Raw genomic sequence first — 17,089 nt, forward strand, 5'->3', positions numbered from 1 at the left:
GAGCTAGATCTGATGGTCTCTGAAACAGTCTATGATCATGACATGCTAACTCACTTTTATCGGGAATAGAAAAAATAAAAATGTTTTTTAGTGCACATAAGGCAGAGAAAAGATTAGTGATTATGTTACTGTAATGCTCAAAAAGCCTGTAATGACATCTCACTGCCTACCGGAAAGAGCTCCAAACTTGAGCCTGGGATTCAAAGCCCATCGTATTTCAAGTCCAATTTTCCACCATCTCCTCTCACAACAATCCCTCCGTCTCCACTCCACGTGCTCAACATTGCACCCATCCCAGACAATTAGAGCCATTCCCTGAGCACACAATGCACCTGCACAGTGGGTGCCTTTGGCATGTGCTGTTCCCTCTGCTAAGAATGCTTTCCTTCCATTCATAATCTCACATTCCTGCTCACTGTTCAAGTCTTAGAGGCTTCTGTGATGCCTCTTTGTTCCCTGGTCAGGTTTAATTCTCCTTCTCCTGAGATGCCATAACATTTAGTCATTACCAGGTTACAGAGACTCTTACGGGGAATATGAACCGGTGGTATATATGTCAGTCTTTCTGTGGAGCTGGGGAAGGTAGCTAAATCATGTCAGGACTCCTCGACCTGGCATTCTATCTTCCATGGGGTAGATGGAGCTGTGCTAAATTAGATGTGTCTGTAAACGACCTAGAAGAGGGGAATACTCAATAAATACTCACTATTCTTTCTTCTCCTCCTTCTAAATGATGAGTGTGAATTACTCAGAAAACTAAATCCAAGTTATCACATTTTTCTCAATATTTTTATTATTATACATTAGATTAAGAATGTGATTTTCTTTTCATTAGGGCTGTAAACTTTAGCTAAGGCAGCCCTACCTGCATGTCATGCTTCTAGCTCTGAGGCTTGAACTCACTCACTAGCAGATAGAGAGACTGTGGATGATGCTTGCCTGGGTAATGGCTCCAAACTTGAGGTAGCCCAAGGTCCTGAGGCTTATGTACAGGATGGTGATCACAAACATTCCCCCAGTAAAGGATAAGTAGAAACTGGGAATGATCCCGCATCTTGTTTTCCAGAGGCAAAACCTGTGAATGGAGGGGCCATAATTACACACGGTGGTCCCCATTTATGTAGAGATCCTATTTACCCACTATTTATTATTATAAATTCATTTATCTCATTCATCACAAAGCTCGAGAGAAAAAACAAACTCCAAGACATGACACCTCTAGATACAAGGAATTGTGCCAATATCAGTACATTGATATACATATTATATCAATATGTATATCAATAATATTAATTTTAACAATATCAGTTGCTGAAAAGACCTTGAAAGTCTTCTAGTCCAGCCATCCATACTTGAGTATCCTAGTCCACGCTCAGGAAAGGCTCTACCTTTGAGCAGTTTTACGGCCCATGGATGACGATGATGATGATGATGATGATAATAATGACTGATGGTACAGAAAATCGCAGTTAAAATGTACTAGCTGGTTATCTTTGAAAGAGTTGTGCTGCTACGCTCAGACCACCAGGGGGCGCACCACCCCTAAGTTCAGAAGTCCAGCGGCATCTGCTTCGCATGGGAGCTTGCTAAGGATGCAGAACCTCAGACTCCCCGGCCTCGCCCCCCACCTCCCGAGTTAGAACCTGCACTGTAACAAGACTCCTGGGTGGTTTGTGTGCACATTGGAGTTTGGACAGCGCAGCTCTGAGGTGCTGCTGACGCTGCTGATCTGAAGACAACGCTCCGCATAGCAGTGCTTCAGAGCAGTCATCCCCATACTTGGCTGATCATCAGATCAGCTGAGGGACTTGAAAAAACTCCACAGATTCCCGGATTCCAAATTGCAAAGATTCAGATCCAGCACAACTAATACAGGGCCTGGGAATTTGTTATTAAACAAGGTCTCAAGGTGCTTCTGGTGCTTACCCAGGTTTGGGGGAGATAAAAGCTTACATCTAGTGAGTACTTGCTATGTATCAGGCAGGGGCTTAAGCTCTTTCCATGTACTAATCTGTTTATTCTTACCACTGTCTTAGGTACTCGTAGAAGTTGCATTTTCCATATGGGAAAACTGAGGCACAAAAACGTGAGGTAACTTACCAAACTTTGACATGGTGGAGCTATGTATGAACAGAAGTCAGGTGACCTGGCTCTAGTGCAGGGTCTCTCAGCCTCAGCACTACTGATGTCCAGGGCTGTCCTGTACATGGCAGGGTGTTTCACAGCATTCCTGGCTTCTACCCACTAGTTGCCAGTAACTCACTATGACAACCAAAAAAAAAATGTCTCTAGACATTGCCAGATGTCCCCGGGAGACAAATTAGCCTGGTTGAGAACCACCACTCTAGAGTCTATACTTATACACACGAAACACACTCTGCTTCCTAAGAAGTTTACACCACGTGGCCAAACAAAGGGGTGAATTATTCATCTCATTTTAAAGTATGACTTACCCAGGGTCACATGGCTTATGAGTTGCAGAGCCAGCTGAAGGCTAGAGGTAGACTCTGCCCAATCTTGGCTCCTGATTTCTTTTTTCTTTCTTCAAGGCTTGCCATGGATGTTCATGGGATTAGTGCTCAGCAACTGCCCCCCACATTCCTGAAGTGACCCGACCCCTCTGTGTCACTTATGATTTCTATAGGCGCTTCCTCTAACTACAGTTGATCGGTTCAGGGGTGGGACCTGACTCACGCTGAACCAATGAATTAACTTAAGAGCTGTGGACAGACTGGCTGGCATCGAGAGAAGGAATGAAGCCAACATGTATGAGCAGGGGCACTGGAAACCCTGATGTATCCTGACTTCTGGGTTTTCGTAGTTCTCAAAGCCTAACTGAACTGCCTCAGGATACTTCTCAGGGCTTAGCTGTTCCATGGAAATTCCCAAGATCTTTCTCATAGTCTCCTTTTGTTCTCCAGTTACTTTAAGTTGAGCAGAATAAGAGCACTTATTATAGTCTTCCCCTGATAACAAAATATGTACTTATTGGGTGGGAGGGGGTAGGGAATCTCCTTTAACTTCAGTAATCTGCTCCTAAAAATCTGATGATCTGTGTGAGCACATTAACTAATAATCAACCTCCTATTATTTTGAATAGGAAAAAAATGTCACATGACACATCAACCCTAAACATTCAACCAATTTTTGAAATGTAACTGAAACTCAGTAAAATGTCTATGTGTCAGTAATAAACCATGATGTTAGGCTGTAAATGCTTACAATGTGATATTGAATGCAAATTAACATGGTTGTTACAAACAGTTGCTTTGTCTAAACTAACATCTTCCATATCCTTTTTGTTGACATTTGTTCTGCTTTCCTAGTTGTCTGTGTGAGATTCTAATATTTGACTGTGTCTGGAATATAAGAAAATGCAAGCAGTGTCTCAAGGCATTCCCACAGATGGTTTTGTGGAATCTGTTGTATTGAGTTTGGGGACATAAAATGTAAATGTTTCCTATATAAACATACAAGAAAGTTGTAGTGGGAGAGAGATATTCATTCTATGAAGTTTGGACATTAAAAAAATATAGACATTCTATTAGGAAAACAGTGGAAGGAATTTTCTGTGAGATAATCCTGTATATATGTCAAACAATACAGATATATATAAAAAAACACATCCCAACCTGAAATTTGCCTCTCCAGAGGAAATCATCTACCAAGGTGAAGGCCTGGGGTGGGGAACTTGTCTGGAGGAGGTACTGGAAGAAGAGAAGGAGGATTCTCATCTTGAGGACATTGGCCAGCACAGAGAAGGTCAAGGCTGGGAGGTTCTGATGTACACCAATGGCACCAGGAGGGGCCCACTCCTCCCCAATGCGGAAATTCAAGGTGGGTGTGGGAGTCACAGCTTCTGCCCCTGGAAGTCACCTGACCTGTAGTCTCATTGGCTGTTTTGATCACCTACAGATAAGAAAAGATTATGTACATCTAAGCTGCCACTTCCCATCCCCATAGCCCTCCAGCCTTTCCTGCCAACCTGCAGCCCCCAGGAGTACCAGGCCACTGGAGGTTTCCTCACCAGAACATTTCTCTTGTCTCCCAACTTTCCCTTAGTTAGCCTTAGAAGGCAGTGCCCCACAAACTAGAGCGGAGCACCCAGCCCACTTTCTCAATGGGATTGTAAATTTACACTAGTATGATTATGGCTAAATATTTATCTTATCCATAAGAATGTAGGTTTCCTGACGGCTGGGTGGCAGGGGCGGGGGGCGGGGGGGAGGTTATTGAGTTTGCTCATTGCTATACTGCCAGCACAGTGACCAGTCCATGGTTGATAATCAGTATGTTCTGAGAAATGTGCCTTAGGCGATTTCGTCTTTGTGCCAACATCATTACACAAACCTAGATGGTACAGCCTACTACACACCAAGGCTACAGGGCATAGCTTATTGCTCCTCAGCTATCAATGTGTACAATATGTTACTGTACTGAATACTGTAAGGCAACTGTAACACAATGGCATTTGTATATCTAAACACAGAAAAGGTACAGTAAAAATATGATACAAAAGATAAAAAATGGTACACTTGTATAGGGCACTTGCCATGACTGGAGCTTGTAGAACTGGAAGTTGCTCTGAGTAAGTCAGTGAGTGGGCAGTGAGTGAATGTGAAGGCCTACGATATCACACTACTGTAGACTTTATAAACAGTGTACATTTAGGCTACATTAAATTTATAAAAAGTATTTTCTTTCTTCAATAATAATTAACCTTAGCTTACTGTAAGTTAACTTTATAAACTTAAAATTTTTAACTTTCCAACTCTTTTGTAATAACACTTAGCTAAGAAACACAAACATATTGTATAGCTATAGAAAATATTTTCTTTCTTTATATCCTCATTCTATAAACTTTTTTCCTATTAATTTTTGTTTTCACTTTTGAAACACCTTGTTAAAAGCTAAGATACAAACAGACCCATTAGTGTAGGCTTGCACAGGGTCAGGATCATCAGTAACAGTGACTTCCACCTCCACATCTTGTCCCATTGGCAGGTCTTCAGGGGCAATAACACACATGGAGCTGTCATCTCCTACTATGACAATGCCTTCTTCTGGAACACCTCCTGGAGAACCTGCCTGAGACTCTTCTTGAGGAGGTGTCACTCTTTTCAGAAATATGTCCATGGTGGTTTGCCCGGTTTGTTTGTTTCTTTTGTCACAGATGCTTCACAATCAATTGTGCTGTGAACATTCCTCTTTATAAATGAAACCTTTTGGTGTTGGGGTTCATGTTTACAAACTTTTTAAGGGGCTTGTTGAAGTCTGCAAAAGCTTCTGCTAAACCTTTCACTGAATTTTCTTGGGTGTTCTTCTTCTTTTTCTTCTCCTGCAGTTTCCTCTTTTTTTTTTTTTTTGCCTCTTCTTCAGCTGTGTGGTCCTGTTTCAGTTCCGACAACTCCTCATTAGTCAGTTCCTCGGAACCACCTCTAGAAGCTCCTCAATGTCATCCTCATTCACACACAGGTAAAACTTGTTTGCTATCTCACCCACAGCCTTGTTGATTTTTGCAACCCCCTTATCCTTAGCAAATCCTTTGAATCTATCGATGAACCCCTTGAGTGTATTTCTTCCAAATGCCATTCATGCACTCCTTAGCGATGTCACCCCGAGCCCAAGCAAGATTCTTGATTGAGTCACAAATGTTGTAATCCTTTAAGAACTATATCAGTGTCTTCTTTGGTTTCAGTAATAGCCTGGGCAAACTCCTCTTCAAACAGAAGGCCTTAAAAGCTACTATAACTCCTTGATCCATTGATTAAATCAAAGAGGTGGTGTCTGGAGGGAGAAAAACCACTTGGATATTGGGATAAAGATCACCAATAAAATGAGGATGTCCAGGAGTATTGTCAACAATAAGTAAAACGTTAAAAGGTGTATTATTTTCTAAACAGCATTTCTCCATTTTGCTGCCATAGCAATTCAGGAAGGCATTTTGGAAGAGGATCTGTGTCATCCATGACTTCTTATTGCTCCTGTAGTACACTGGCAGTGCATGCTTATCTATTGTTTGAAGGCCCTGGACTTCTCACTGTGCCAGATCATAAAGGGTTTCGATTTGTAGCCTGCAACATTGCCCCCAAGCAAGACTGTTATCCTGTCCTTAAAAGTCTGGAAACCTGGCATCCACTTGGCCTCTTTGTGGATGAAAGTCCTTTTAGACATCCATTTTCAAAATAGGGAAGTTTTATCCATATTGATTATTTGCGCTGGCAAGTAATTTTCCTCCACAACCAGCATATCGAGAGTTTCCAAAAAATTTTCAGCTACTTTCACATCAGCACTCACAGACTCACCACTTACTTTCACATTATGTAATGAATAACAATTATCAAACCATTTAAACCAACCAAAGTAGCAGTCAATTCAACATTGTAGTCAGATGCAGCCTTTTCTCTCAACATCACAAACTTTTTCCTTAGGCTGTGATTGTCATCTTGCACACAGGGCCACACTTCTGTATCTGGTCTTCAATCCAGGTCATTAGAAGTTTCTCCATGTCTGATACTGGCCCTTCTCAAATGTTTGTTAGTCTTGTTGGCTTAATTGAAGCAAACCCTTTAACAACTTTTGTCACTTTGGTCTTGTACTTCAAGACTGTAGCTATAGTGGAATGGGATGTGTCTGAATGGCAAGCAGTAACGGTCACTGATTTTCCACCTTCTTGGTCCTTAATCACTTTTAATTTCATTTCCAGGTCGAGTACTCAATGTGGCCTCTTTCTGGCAACATCGGCAGTGGATTTCGTATGCTTAGGGACCACGGTGAACAAAACAACACAAGATTAAATCGAACACAAGAGAAGACAATGCAATCAAGAGATGTAAACACGAGATGTATAAGGCTTCTTCTGGCATAACACAGTATACTGTTTTACAGCAAACTTATTTTATAAGTAAAAGGGTACACTCTAAAATAATGATACAAAGTATAGTATAGTAAATACATAAACTCAATACATAAACCAGTAACATAGATATTTATTATCATTACCAAGAATTATGAACAGAACATAATCATATGTGCTATACTTTATACCACTGGCAGTTTGTTTATATCAGCATTACCACAAACATGTGAGTCATGCATTGCGCTATGACACTAGGCGACAGGAAATTTTCAGCTCCATGATAATCTTATGGGACCATTGTTGTATAAGCAGTCTGTCACTGACAGAAATGTTGCTATGCAGTGCATGACTTTATTTTTTGAATAAATGAATTCTTTAATTGAGAGCATTTAGTGAAATTCTGAACAGAGAGAGAGTGATGGCTAGAACTTCATTTTTTAAAAAATAAATTATTTTATAATGATAGAAAATACTTATGGTTAAAAATTTAGAAAACCTAAAGAAACAGAGAAAATGTAAAGAAAGCAAAATCATCTCTAACAATTCTCTTTGCAGCATTGTTTATAATAGCAATAACATAAAATAAAATAGAAATAAGCCAAATGTCTGTTAATAAGGAGTGGTAAAGAAATTATGTACAATGAGTCTATGACATATTATTAAGGAAAAAATTTAAATGGCAGCTCAATATAATACTTTGAAGTACAATGATTATTGTATATGCATATTCAAATATTCATAAAAAAACCAAAAAATTTTCATAACTTTTAGTGATATGTTTTTGTAGGGGTAGAGTTTTATAGGGATCTTTAATTTGATAATGTCTATATTATTGTTTGATTTTAAGAAAGAGCTATGTTGTTTTTGTGAGCTATGTTGTTTTTGTGTTCTGAAGGGAAAAAAATCAACTATAAAGATTAAAAACTGGAGATAAAAGATACATACCTGTAGATTTATTTCAGAGATAACTGCTGTTAATATTTTACAATACATATATATACATGCAAACGCAAACATATATATTTACAAAAGTGAGACCTAATTGTTTACAGTGCTTTGTAGCAAACCTTTTTATGGCCTATATTACTCAAGTTTCTTCCAACGTTAGGGTTTGAAGACTTATTTGCTGAAAATAACAGCTAACATGTTTATTGAGCAGTTACTTCATTTTAATAGTTCCACAGAAACTTTTCTAGCCTTAGTGAGCTCACAGGCTAATTATAGAGATATGGACGCCTAACTATATTCAAGAGAAACTATACATATTAAAAAATAGGGTTGACTTGAGAAGGAAAAAAATAAGGTGGTGATTGTGCTGTGTGTATCGGAAAATGATATCCAGAGAAGGTGGGCATTCAGGGTGGATGTGATCTAGATAGCTGGAGATGTCAGAGTGGAGGAGAGAGGACATTGTAGGTGGGAAGCGTAAATTAGGCTCAGTGGTGGGAAAGGATGGGATATATTTGGGAACGGCAGATGGCTCAGATATATTAGGGCATAGGAAGAGAAGTGGAACATCAGGCTGGAGGGCAGGTGGAGGCCAAGTCGCTCAGGGTCTTTTGAGCCAGATTAAGGTGTTTAGAATATATCTGCATTCAATAGGGAGACCATGAAGATTCTCAGGTGGAAAAGGTGTGCTCAGTTTTATCTGTTGCTACTCTGAGATAAGAAGCTGAAGGTTCCAAAGCAAAGGCTGAATTAATTAGGCTTTCACTAAATTGGTTGCCTTGTAGGGAGTTGCTCAAACTCAAGATGGCTATCTCTTGCCATCTTGTATCTCTGCTCCAGTGCTCTGCCTTTCCTGTTTACAGTTATCTTCCAGAAACACAGAGAACACACAAAAGTCCAGCTGGCCCATAATCAGGAAGAAGAACACCATGTACCTGGGCACTGGGAGATTATTTGTTATAAAAAGACGGAAGGCAGAGAGAAGATGGGACCACCCAATGTGCTGGTATCATCAGCCTCTGCCTCACTTCTCCTCCCTGGGAGCCTTTGCTACCTGCAGCCACAGGTAGGAAGCCTTATAGCAGCCTCAGACCTCTTCCAGCTCCATGAGAGACAGGAACACCCTGGCAGGCTCATTACCGCTGTCCGGGTATATTTTTCCAGGTAAGACCTTTGTGTCTAGGTAGTTATGGAGACAAGAGGGTCTGCTTTGGCCTTCCTGTCCCATTATCTGTTGTCCAGTCTCATCTGCTTGGAGGAGGAAGACTGCCCTCCCGCCGATTCCAGCTGACTCGACCTGAACACTCAATACTCTGCTCAGAATTGGCCATCCCTTCCCCCATGGAATGGCTGTTTCCATTCTTGGCCCTTCAATCTATGGTCCACACAGCAACCAGAGTGATTAAAATTATTGATTATATCATTTCCTTCCTCTGCTTAAAACCATTAAGGGGCTTTTCTCTGCTCTTAGAATAACATTTTTAACCTGTGATTTGGCTCCCGATACCTTCCCATTCTTTCCTTTTACATCTCTTCCTCCTCGCTCTATGCTTCACCAGTTTCTGAAAGACTCTGAGCTCTTCCCACTTCACAGCCTTTTGCTGATATTTTCCTTAAGATAGTTCTTCCCACACCTATTCAAGTGGCTGGCTCTTATGTGTCCTCAGATCTTGGCTTAAACTGTACCTCTTCAGAAAGGTTTTCCCCAATCCCCTGCAGCTCTTATCCTAATTTATAATTATACATTTACTTCTTTTCTCATTTATGGCTAGTTTATAAAACTCCATCAATGTAGGGATCACATCTATTTTACTCACCCCTTTCTCTCTAGCACCTAACGTGGTGTGTGGCCTATAGTGGGTACTCAATAGATACTTGGTCAATAAGAGGGTAAGTGAATTAATGAGTGAATGGGACTCTGGTGTCTCAGTGAATGAACTGATCTTCTAAAAAGTACACAGTCCATCTGACTTTGAGTCACTGCATGCTGGCTGGCATCCCCTAATGTTCAGGGTTAGGAGCCCTCTCAGTTTGGCCTGGGGCCTTCTTAGCCTGGTCCCTTTTTGTTTCCATGTACCGTGGGCCTGGCTGCTACAGCCACTGGAGCTTGAGGGTCTCTACTACCCATGTCTTATACCCTGGTCCCAGCTTGCATTGGACCTATGCTCTTCTGCTTAAACAGGTCCACAATTAACTGTCAGTAGGGGTGAGTAAAGAGGTTTATAGTGTACTCCAAATCACAGTTATAACAAAATGTGGCATCAAAATATATTTCTTGTAAATGACTGCCAGTAAAGATTTTTACCAAAGCAGGATATCTGCTGAATTGAGAATGATTTATGTTACACTGTGAGAGCAGTGTCCAATACAGCCTCATTGTGTAATCTTTTGACTTCCAATGACTACAGACTAATGGGCAATGGAATGAGGGGGAGGAAGAAGAGCTGGTAAAGAAACCAACACAGCTCAGCTGTTACCTGGCTGGTGACTCTAAACTCTAGCCACCGGAATCAGTTAATCCACACTCAGGGTAACTAGGATTATTCTTTCCCAGGATAACTAGGAGTTGAACGCATTTACACAACAACTTTTTCTCAGAGTCATGGTTTTTAGCCTGTGCACCTTTGGGCAAATTGCTCCCTGTCTCGAAGGCTTAATTTCCCCACCTGCACTTCAGGGAGCTGGATTCTAGAAGCACCTAGCTCTGACCCTATAATAGTGCATCTAGACCCATGTGCAAGTCTTAGGTCTTCGTTATTCCCCAGAGCCGTCTTTCTTTTAGGATTAAAGAAAATTCTCTAGTTAAACACAGGAAACTTTCATTTCCTATATATTAATTTGCTCCTAGAAGCTGCATCTATAGTCAACAATGCACAGTTGTTTCTTCAGGGCAGTGTTTCTCAAACTTTTATATGCATCAGAATCACCTGGACGTCTTGTTAAAACACAAATTGCTGGGCACATCCCAAAAGTTTATGATTCAGTAGGTCTGGAATGGGGTTGAAGAATTTGCATTTCTAACAAGTTCCAAGATGATACTGATGCAGCTGGACTGGGGACCAACTTTTACAACAACTGTCTCAGGACATCCAAAAATATTTATTATTAATTAGGGTTGTATTTCCAGAGGAACAGATATCAACACTGAATCAGAGGCTCCCTGGGACCTCATTGGGATCCACCATCCTACCCCATTTTAGGCAAGGAGAGGACAAGGTACCTCACCTAGTGGGTGTGGTCCCGCAGCCAGGTGCAAGGCTGGCCTCCTGTGCCACATCACCATATCCCCACAGTCCCAAAAGGGCTTTTTGAGCCTGTGGGAGAGGAAATGGGACTTTGTTGGGTTTAGAAGTATATTTGGGGGAGAGAGCAAGACAGGTCTTTCCCTACACAGGCTAACTGGAAGATATATGCTAGCAATCTTGGCAGAAATGACAGCTGTCAATACCTGCTGGTGCTCACTCTGCCTCCTCATTTCCCTTAAGAGCTCTGAAATCATTCACTAACTCATTTTAGATATGTAATGAGTGGCTGCTGAGTGTCTGGAGCTGTGCAAGGCCCTAGGATCCATAACAGTGAGATAGGCAGAGCCCTGTTCTCTGGAGCTATCGGTCAAATGGATTAATGAGTCTCTCTTAATGGCCACGTAAGCCCCTAATTCTCATTATGAAATATATTTCTTGCATTTTCCTGTCTAAAACACTAAGTTTCCTCCCCTAAACTCTGACTGCTAGGAGGTTGGGATGCACAGGACAATATGACCTCCAAGGTCCTTTCCTGCTCTGTTTCTATGACCTCATGATATTGTCCCATGGCAGAAAAAGCTGTTCACAAAAACCAGGTGTTTTTACTGGGACATGAGGTGATGCTGGGAGGAGCAAAGGAGTGGCCCAGCCCCGAACTGACTCCCCTGGCTGTGTCTCCAGGTCCTGGCTGGCCCAAGCAGAAGTGAGTTTGATGTGTCTCAGTAGCCCTCCCAGATTCATTGTTCTTTCTTGTTCCTTTGGCACTGATGCTAACTCTGGATCCAATTGCACTCAGGTTTCCAGGACAGGCAGCCTGACCTTAACTTGGGGGTGATCTGGGGACAAGTGGTAAAGAACATTTCCTCCTTCTGCTGCCTTGCGAGATCTTGAGGAGAAAGTTCCTCATGAAATGAGTAAAGTTGTGACAGAAAACCCATGAGTGCCAGTGCCAGACTCAGACCCTGCCCTGCACGAGGGAGAAATCCTGGGTGTAGGTGCTGCCTGCACAATACTTAATACCCTTTTCTTATTTAACTCTCTCAACAACTCTAAGCAATAGGATTTATTCTCACCATTTTACCCAGGCTCAGAGATGGGAGAGCTTTGCCCAAGGTCACACAGCTAATACGGGAGTAGCAAAAGCTGGGATGGGAATGAGTCTGTTTTTCTGTGGTCTTAACCACAGGTTACCCTACAATCCCAGAAGCCATTTAGTTCAACATTCTTTTCTCTCCCATAAAACGCTTGAATTTTTCCTGCCATAGCCAGTGCTCAAACACTTCCAGAGACAAACCTCAAGCAGACTGGTCCCTTAAACCTTCAAGGACAGATGACAGTTGATCTTCTTAAAAGACCCTTGGCACTTACACAGCCTTCTTTGGAACCCCCTTATAAAATTCGACCATACTCAGTGCTCCCCAAATCTTCCCTTGTGTGCAATTTAAGAGGTTGGCAAAGCGGATACCTCCTCTGTTAGTTCATTTTGCACAACTTTACTGAACTCCTTGTGCCCAGGCTCTGTGCTAGGTTCAGGAGGAGGCAGAAGTAAATGAGGCCTGGTCACTGACCTCAGGTTGCTCACAGTCTGGGCAGCTAGTCTGCTCCATGTGAGAATTAGCTAACCTTTAACTTAACAATTACTATGTGCCAGGGACTGTTTTAAGTGCTCTACATGGATTATCTCAACTGACACTTAACAATTGTCTGAGGTAGATACTACCCCAATTTATAGATGAGAAAATTGAAACAAAGACAGGTCCAGTAACTTGTCCCAGGTTACACAGCTAGTAAGTGGCAGAGCTAGGACTTGAGCTCAATTCTGACTCACTCCAAAACCAAGGCTCATTTCCACAATTTTCTACTGATCCAGGTCAATGCCAGATTTGGGATTCTTTGATTTTGCTGGTGAAAGCTTGATCTACCTTCTTCAGTCGAGGCAGACCATGCTTTATGGATGCCCTCACTGGCAACATCATTTCTCCAAGGACTTCTAGCTCAGATGCCACCTCTAACACAAGCCTTCCCTGTTGTCATCGTCTAGAAATACCACCTTCTTGTTCTAAACCTTCCAGAACACTTTTTACTCATGCCATTCTCTCTGGAATTTCAGTCATGTGTGTACATCTCTTTCTCCCCAAGCTGTGAGATGCTTAGAGCCAAAGATATAACGGCACCTTGTGTTCATTGCTGTAAGCCCCATGATGTCCAGGTATTCAATAATGTTGAATGAATGGATCTCAAAAGATTTACACTTAAGATTCAAAGTATCATCTTCAAGGAGCATTGTCTTTGCCACTAACACAACTTCTCTATACCTCTCTTTGCTTGTCTGTCCAGAATGGAGGAGAGCCGAGATTTAGCTTCTTGAGTTACTGGAAGGAAAAGAAAAAAAATTCAGTAGCAGACTCCAGGTATGTCAGGCCCACAAGCTCCTGTTGGGAGAAAAAGACCTTTACTTGGTCCCACTGGTCTCCTCCAGGCAGCAGGAGCCCAGGTAAAGGAGTTGCTGGCCCTCTCTGGGGGCCACTGGGGCATTCCTTGGACTGCACCACCCAGGGACGGCCAGTTGGTCGGGATGCCCCTAAGCTCCCGGCAGGTGGATACCCTGCTCTTCAGCTCCACACACTGGGTGGCTGAAGAGCTGGGAGCGTCCATAGCTCTGGGAGACACTTGAGCAGGAACAACTTTGGCACAAGGAGCTTCAAGGCACAGCTCTCAGCTGCTTGAGTCTTAGTGGCTCAGGAGCTTAAACACAGCTCTACCTTCCTCACCCGAAGTGACACAGGCTTTGCTCCTTAAGAAGAATAGATGGCCAAAAGCATGAACGGACAGTAGTATGGGCTCCTCTTCTACCCACACTGACTCCTCACAGTTGCTCTAAGTCTGTTCTTTCCCTTCTTCCTTCCTGCCACGAATACTGATTAAGTATCCACGTGCTGGGCACTCCGCTGTGTGCTGGGGACCCACTGGTTCCAGGCAATGCAGTCCCTGCCCTCCAGGCACTTAGCTGGAAATCATAACTATTATTCAGTTTCCCATACATAAGTATGGGAATGTCAACTGTGATAAGTGCTCCGAAGGAAAGTTAAGAGGCTTGCGTGTATGTAATCAAAAGCAGTTCTTCTTGTAAAGGGGGTCCATAAAGGTTTTCCCGAGGAAGAGGGACATCTCCTGCATGGCCATGTTCGCTTCACCTTATTATCTAACTAAAATGTGGCTCCCCCTGAAGCCTTTGCTTCCTCTGCAGACCTTTGGGGGCGGGGGCTGTTTTCTTCACACCTCTCATACCACATGGCCAGAAAGGGGCTAGATCCTTGCTCCTGGTTGCTTTCTTCCCTCCTCTCTAAAAACATTGGCTCCTTTGGAACTCTGCCTGCAGACCACACCACCTCTGCTTGTCACAGCATCCAAGGCCCTCAGGGCCACTCCCCCTCTTCCATCTAGTGCGAGTTCTCTGTCTCTGTCTTTCTCTCTCTCCCTATCTCCGTCCCTCCACCATTTCACTATGATCATTGTTGATAATTTTAGCCACCATAAATGAGTCATCTGTACTCCAGCCTCTTATATCTTTGACCACTTTTGCTTCCAAATAGTTTGTCCTCCACCCTACCTGAGACACCCACTAGACCTTGGCATTACCCAAAATGGCAGCACTTTCAATCTCTGTTTCAAGTATCCCATTCTTTGAGTGGCTCACCAACTCCTATCTGTCCATGTCTCACCCATTAGTTTGCTGACTCTAAGTGGAGGACTGAGTTAAGCCATGCCTAAACCCCCAACCCACAGAAACTGGGAGACAATAAATGTGTGCCGTTTTAAACCACGAAGTTTGTGGTAACTTATTACACAGCAATAGAAAACAAATATAACCATTCGCCTTTTTTATTGATTTTTTTTTTCAATAATGTCATCTTACATTGTATTTTTCGAAAACTCAGACACAATTTATTCGATTGTTAAACAGGTACCAATCAGTACCTTCATATGGAAAACTGTGACCGCGGAATCCTACCGTCTAAGTGAGAAGTCACAGGAAAACCCAGACGTTCTCGCACTTGTTGCCAAGTGTGACCTTGAAAAATAGCTTTGTCTTTTTGAGGCTTATATAAAAGAAATGGGTTGCAGCAGACTATCTCGAAGAAACTCTAATGTGTGAGATACAATGATTCTGTAGCTGACCTAGGACCAACCCCGCCCCCCGCCCGCCCCCTCCCCTCCGGTCATCTTAGGAAGGAGAAATGCAGCTGAAGCAGGGAAAAGGACCCACAGTGCTGGAAGATCTGAGAAATAAATGTCCTTTCCCTAGTCATGTCATTGGGGAGAAAATGAAGCCACGGTGAAAGGGACTTGCTATTAAGTGGCAGAGTGGGCCACAGCCCTTACCTCATGGCGCCTGTGTCTGTGCTTTTTCAGTGGCAACAGGAGGCTTACAAGCTCTCCCAGGCCCTTTGTTAGCATTGTGAGGTAACCCCAAGGTCTGCCTATCCTACAGATGGGCTTTGTGGTTTTGCTCCAGATCTTTTAAAGTGCCTGGGCCCAATCCCGGGAATATTTCTCATCTGGTGGTGTCTTCTCCTGTCTTAATTTCAGGGGGAGCTAACAGTTGGCCCTGTCTCATGCAAAGACTGAGAAGAAGGAAGCTGTTGGCTGAGTAAGAGGTGAGGAGAGGGTCTGTGGGTGAGGTGGAAGCTTAACCGATTTCAGGAAGGGCAGGAGGCTAAAGCTTTCCAATCCACCATAAAAATATTTTCAGAAATTGATCACTTCTCATCACCTTCGCTGCCATCACTCTTGTCTAAGTCATCATAATCTTATTGCAACTGCCTCCCACCTGGCCTCCGTTTCTGCCCTTGCCTACTATATGAACCCAATAGTCAAGGTGCCCTTTAAAAATTCTATTTATTTAATACATTTTCTATTTATTTCATATAACTATACATATATGTGAAATTTCTTATTTATTATGATCACTATATTAATTACAAGAACAGAGAGAGTCAATGTACAAAAACCACTAATTCAAAGCGTCCTCTTAAATGCAAGTCAGATCATGGCACTCCTCTGCTCAAACTCCCATCTCTTCATATCTCACTCAGAGTAAACACCAAAGTCCTTAAAATGGCTCACAGAACTCTATACGAATTTCACCCACTCATTGCTCTAACTTAACCTACTTCTCCTCTGATAGCTGACTCTGCTCCGGTCACACTGACCTTGTCCTTCTTCAAACAGGCTAGGCATACTCCCACCCCAGGGCCTTCACATATGCTATTCGCTCTGCCCAGAATGCTCTTTCCAGAAAAATCCACATGGCTTGTTTCCTCATCTACTTTAGGTCTTTGTTTAGATACCACCTTCTCAATGGTACCTTCCTTGACTATTTAAAAGTACTGCAACGCTTCCCCTCTGCCCCTAGACTCCCTCTCCATTTCCTGACTTTTCTCTACAGCAGATACACGATAGATATGTTATTTATTATTTATTTTCGTTGTCACGAGGGCAAGAACTTTTGTCTATTTTGTTCACTGTTGTATTCCCAGTGCCTGGCACACTGATACTAAATATTTATTAATAAAAAACCCCCAAACATATTTCATCATGCTTATCTTCTTACTCTTCTCTTTGATTCTTTATTTTATTATTTTAATTTGCAAGAGCTTTCTTTTTCTTAAAAAAATGTCTTCTAAAGTACATTGTTCTTATTTCGTCATTGCAACATCTTATATCTCTGAGGACATTTGTTTGTGCGTTGGTTTTGCACAGTCTCCTCTGAGGTGCTTTCATGTGTTCGGGCATTTGATTATTCTAACTTTTCCCCTAGAGATTTTTCTCAGACGTCTTAACCTTTTGTCTTAATCTCTTAAAAATTTTAATTAACCATTAGAAGTATAATTTATATACAATAAAGTTCACATACTTTGGGTAATGGCTTTTGACAAATGTATAAACCCATGTAACCACAATCCCAATCAAGATGTAGATTAGCATCACCTCAGAAAGCTTGTGTACCTCTGTAGTCAGCTCCCTCCTCATGTAT

This window comes from Pteropus vampyrus, unplaced genomic scaffold (genome assembly GCF_000151845.1).
Source record: "Pteropus vampyrus isolate Shadow unplaced genomic scaffold, Pvam_2.0 Scaffold185, whole genome shotgun sequence".
Taxonomy (NCBI): Eukaryota; Metazoa; Chordata; class Mammalia; order Chiroptera; family Pteropodidae; genus Pteropus; species Pteropus vampyrus.